Source organism: Coloeus monedula (assembly GCF_965178545.1).
Source record: "Coloeus monedula genome assembly, chromosome: 1".
NCBI classification, from domain to species: domain Eukaryota; kingdom Metazoa; phylum Chordata; class Aves; order Passeriformes; family Corvidae; genus Coloeus; species Coloeus monedula.
The window spans coordinates 107,637,758-107,643,490 of NC_138781.1; positions in this window are offsets into that span (position 1 = coordinate 107,637,758).

Here is a 5,733-nt window from a genome sequence, read left to right on the forward strand (position 1 = left end):
ACGGGAACTGCGCCGCCGCCGCCGGGAGCGGCGCGCCCAGGCCCGCGCCCGCCCGCGCAGCGCCCTCTGCCGCGCCGGAGCCGCGGCCGGGCCGCGCCGCAGTGCCGGGGGCGGGAGCGCCCGCCCGTCCTGCCCCGCCCCGGCCCGGCTGGGCGCCCCGAGACCGGCGTGCGGAGTGTGGCCCGGGGGTTCCGCCTTGCCCCAGCCCCTCCTGGGGTGAATCGCGGTGCGCTCTGTCGCTGCGCAGCCAGGTCTTGCTTCGAGCTCCCAGTGGGAGCTGCCTCTGCCAGGACGGCCGGGTCTCCAGCGGAGAGGCAACGAGGATGGTTGAGGGATTGGAGCATTGCTCTTAGGAGGAAAGGCTGAGGGAGTTGGACTTGTTTAGCCTCAAGAAGAGACGACTGAGAGGGTGTATATAAATATCTAGGGAGGGGGTGCCAAGAAGATCAGGCTCTTCTTCGTGGTGCCGAGAAATAGGACAAGAGGCAACGGAGGAAGCTGATGCACAGAAAGTTCCATCCGAACATGAGGAAGAACTTTTTCACTGTGCAGTGACCGTGCACTGGAACGGGTTGCCCAGAGACATGTCGGGTCTCCCTCACTGGAGTTATTCGGGAGCCTGTGCAATGTGCTCTGGGATGACCCTGCTTGGGCAGGGAGGTTGAACCAGATGACTCACTGTGGTCCCTACCTACATGACCTGTTCTGCGATTCTTGATTTTGCGATTGTCTAATTTTGTCCCGCTTAAATTTACCTTCAGGTAGTCAAGCAGACCCCAGCCCTGGGCAGACGCCCTGTGTGTGGTACCACACATGCGTTTGGGGTCGTCCAGGGATGGATTTCACTGTCAAATCTTTGAACCTGGTACCTGCTCACTCCTGGGCACTGACTTTTTCATAACAACCTTCTGTGCCAGCTCAGTTGTTCAAATTCCAAGCAAATAAAAATATGGCTGTAGAGGATAAATAGTGTGAGGGAATAATAAATCATGTGAGGGAAAAATGATTGGGATGAGTGTTGCTCATTGTAGTTTTTAAGGAAATTTCTAGCTCTCCAAGCTCTGAGGACCTAGAGTTCAGAGAATGCCGATTTTTCAGATGCAACTGGCGGCAAAGGGCGCAGAATCATAGAATGGCCTTGGTTAGAAGGGACCTTTAAGATCATCTAATTCCGACCACACTGCTATGGGCAGGGACACCTTTCACTAGACCAGGTTGCTCATCTAACTTGGCTTTGAGCACTTGCAGGGATAAGGCATCCACAGCTTCTCTTCCAGAGGTAGGAGGGATTCATGGTTTTAAGAGAATCTGAAATCTACATGTAGGATAAAGTATTTTGAACATGAGAGGCACAGATAGCCAAAGCTGGTGGAGATGTGAGAACATTTGGTCCCATTTTCTATATTCTCACTACCCTTTGTAAGCTAAGGAAATTTATCAAGGGAATGTGAAATTGGGGATTACATTTAGGAAACCATTGCCATACAGGAATGACTTTCTCAACAGCTGATTTTCTTGAGCAAATGAGGCTATTTGACAGTGATGCTAAGTTTCCAAGAACAACAAACAAACAAAAATAGAAAAAAACCCCAAACAAGCAAATAAAAAGCCCCCCCAAATAAAATGAGAACTAGAATCAATTTAACATTTTTCTTAATTGCCACTAGTTTTCGTCACAAGAAAAACTGGTAGTTCTTCAAATAGGTAGAATGGTCTAAACCTTAAAACAAATAAAAACCTTAATGTAACAAACACTTCTTGTACATTACACGCACCCTACCCTCTCATTACTGATTATATATATAATATATAATGTTATAACTAGGTATTTAAAGGGGCAATTCACCACTAAGAGTGAAATAATCTAGCAAGTAAAGCATCATAACAACACTGCCTTTTTGGTTTGAGTTGGGTTTTTTTATGCCTTAGGTCCATCCTCTAGAATTATAATGTTCTCCCAAACCTGTAACTCTCATAGATCCTCAAGACTGCTCTGCTCTTCCTAAAGGGTGCAGGTGTGTTGTAGACTGTTCCTGCCCATTCATTGTTGGTCGTTAGAGTAGCCTCAGTTCCTCATGTTATTTTGTGTTCTACCAACTCACTTTCAAACAAGGTCATTCAAGCGGATCTATGCTGACCACTCTATTCCTGTACCTGCACACAGACACTCAGCAACATCAATATTTTCAGTCCTTCATTAAATGAACTGAACTGTGAATACCAGTCTTCAGTTGCATAGCCTCAAGTGGTTTGTATCATTTGTTCAGCAGAAGAGCTTTTTCCTGATTAGTCCACAGCTGCAGAGAACCTGCAAACATGAAGTGAATTCCTTTGTGCCTCCAGTCTGTTGCCAGCCATTGCCACTCTTCCTTTATATCTCTTTGGCTATTTGGTGGGGTCATTTCACCAGGCATACATGGATTTTTCATGTTAGCTAGTTCCTGGCATCCGGACCTTTCCTTCAGCATCTGTTTTCAGCTTTTCTATACTGACATGCACAGTCAACTACTGAGTATCATAAAGTCACAGAATTGTTGAACCACGGAATGTCTTGAGTTGGAAGGGACCCGTAAGGATCATGAAGTTCAACTCCCAGCTTCTCATAGGACTAAACCATGTGGCTGAAAATGTCATCCATGTGCTCCTTGAACTCTTGACAGGCTTGGTGCTCTGACCACTGCCCTGGAGAGCCTGTCCAGTGACTGACCACAATGTCAGTGAAGAACATTATTTGAATGTCCAGTCTGAACTTCCCCTAATGCAATTTCTGTCTATTTCCCTCGTGTCTTGCTGGGCACCACAGAGAGAAGATCAGCGCCTTCCCCTCTCCTGCCCACCTCAAGGAAGCTGTAGACTGCCGTGGGGTGCTCCATCAGCCTTCTCTTCTACAAGCTGAACAAACTGAGAACTCAGCTGCTCCTCCTAAGTCTTGCCCTTGAGGCCTTTCACTGTTTGGACTTTCTCCTCAGGACACACTTCATAGTTTCATGTCCTTCTTATATTGTGGCCCCCCAAACTGCCCCCAGCACTCAAGGTGAGGCCACCCCAGAGCAGAGCAGAGCAGAGCAGGACAATCCCCCTCCCTTGCCTGGCTGGTGATGCTGTGCCTGATGAACCCCAGGATAGAGTTGGCCCTCCTGGCTGCCAGGGCACTGCTGACTCATGTTCAATTTACCATTAACTCATCCAATAGACCCAAAGCCTTGCTGTTAATCCAAAGCAACCAGTAGAGCAATAGGTTCTTGTTTGTCAAGATCAAACTACAAATTTCAGGGAAAACCAAAGCATTTGGACAATCTGCAGTCCTGCAGAAAAGAGTTTGTCATACCCTCAACTACTTAACTCCAAACAGAACAAGGTTTTTTCTTTTTTCAATAGCTGGGCTTGGATTTTCTTTAGAAAACAGACAATACCATCAATAGCTGCCAATGAAACATTTTTCAAAATGATCTTCTGAATTTTGCTGCTTTAAATCAGACAACATAATCTGTTGCTTGGAAGGAAGTTTAGAGATTCTCATGCTTTCATCTAGATTTCTTATTCTGAATTAAGATTGAATGCAATTTTATTTACTTGCATTCATCTCAGGTGAGTTTAACTTTTTTTTTAAGTTTTAAAAATATATATGATTTCAGGGATTGAAGGTGTTGGGATCTGAGCTGCATGGTTATAACATGGATCAGTTTGACTGAGGGCGCAATTTTTTAAAACCAAAATACTGTTACCATTCACTGTGTAAATGCTCTTCATTTTATAAAGAGATTTATATTGGTATGGTTCATACAGTTCCCCTAAACGGGAGCCTGCATATATGATGTATTAAGTGTATGTGCATCAGTAGAATCTTACCAACCTACAGACATACATAAGAATATACTGACATTACTATATAAAAAGTTTTGGTGAAGCTGTATAAGTTTTATGGATATCCTGGCCTGCACTTCAACTCATTTATAAACTGAAATAAAAGATGAACATGGGGGGGATCAAAAACCAGCTCAAAAAGCAGAGAAAGCAATGGGATTTTGATTTCCTTGTAACTGTTTGGTGAAAAATAATCGATGTGGTAGTAGGTAGTGTAGTCTGAGCTGCAATGTTTTCATTACAAATTAAATTGGTATTGGCCAGCAGAAAAAAGGTTGGAGCAGAACTCAGAGGGTTGCTACAGCAGCAGGGATGAAATAGAAAAACAGCTTCTACCCTCTCGAAAAGCAAAGAAACAAAAGGGGGAAAAAAGTCCACATACCTCTCATTTTATTAATAAGCATATGCATGAAAAGAAGGCTATTTTAATACAAGATTCAGCTGTGTCCTTAGGGCAAACTGTAGCTAAAATTTACTTCCCTCCTCTACATCCCAGACACTCTTAGGGCAGCCAACGTGTGTTTATGTTTAGAAATGTGAATGTTTTAGAATGTGAATGCTTCAATGTGGGGAGCTGTTTGGAGATGTCACTTTGTGTCTGTACATTTAATTTCCACTGGACAGCCTTTAGTGTATGTCCCCTACATGTCATCTGTCATGCCCCAGGCCTAAACTCTTTCTTTTCTTGCAGGTTTTTTTTGCCTTCTGCTACGTTTTGTGCTCTTCTAGGTTTGATCCAGGTGGAATTTATTTCAAGAAAATTATTTAAAAGAAAATACATGAAGTATTCCTTGGGGGGGGGAGGTGGGGGGAGGAGCAGAGCAGGGCTGGTTGGATAGATCAGCTTCCCTGGCTGTCAAACCCAGTCTCTTTAAACTTAAAGGATATTGATGGAATATTGATTGGCTGGTTACTTTTCCGGTGGAAGGAACTCTTGCTACTCAATTGACTACAGCACTGTAGTTAATTTGAATGTCTCTTAATCAATCTTTCTCACAGGCTATTCTGTGATACTTATGCCATCACATCTGAACTGTGTTACTATTATAATTTATTTATCTTTTCAGTACACATCTAAAGGGATACTGTTACGCCCACATTACACATGGGAAACTGAGGCCTTGGTATTTTTGGCCGTGTACTCTTTGAGACTGATTGGAAAAATTTTAGATGGTTATGTTATGTGTTAAGTCTTGAGGATTTCCTTTATAAACTGCTTGAAATATACTGTTTTGGAAAGGGTGGCAAGAAGATTTTTAACACATTGACAGTCAAAATGAACACAAGACAGGGACTGGAAGCTTACGATGCCAGAGTGGTCTGAAAGTGGGATTTCAGGGCTTCTGCTATAGTACATTGGAAAATTTATAGCACTTTGGAAGAGTGATCCAAGAAATAGTAGTCTTGACCTATGCCGGAAGAAATGGTAGGCACAAGGGTATAGCTAACATCTTTCTTCCACAGAGAGCTCAAAGTTTTATAGAGCTTCTTCAAAGTGCATAGCAGAATGCAGATTCTTCCTCCCAGATTATTATCCTAAAACAATCTTTTATCAAATATAAATTAACTCAGTGGCTTCTGTTAGCTTTATTGCTCCTCTTTCTACTGTATGAGCTTGTGAAAAGATACCTGTCTGCAACTTTTTTTTCTCTTCTGTATTTTTTTTTCATAAAGAAACAATTACCTTTTCTCTCCCATTTTCAGAAACTTCATCAACTCAGAATAATTTCCCCTTGCAGTTCAGTGGTCTGAGTTTTAGATGTACTCTCTGAAGCCTTTAATCTGAGCAATAAACCTACTTTTTAGTATGTTTGTTCCTTTCTAGACTTGAATATTTTATTTACTATGTGAGTGAACTGAAAGAAACTT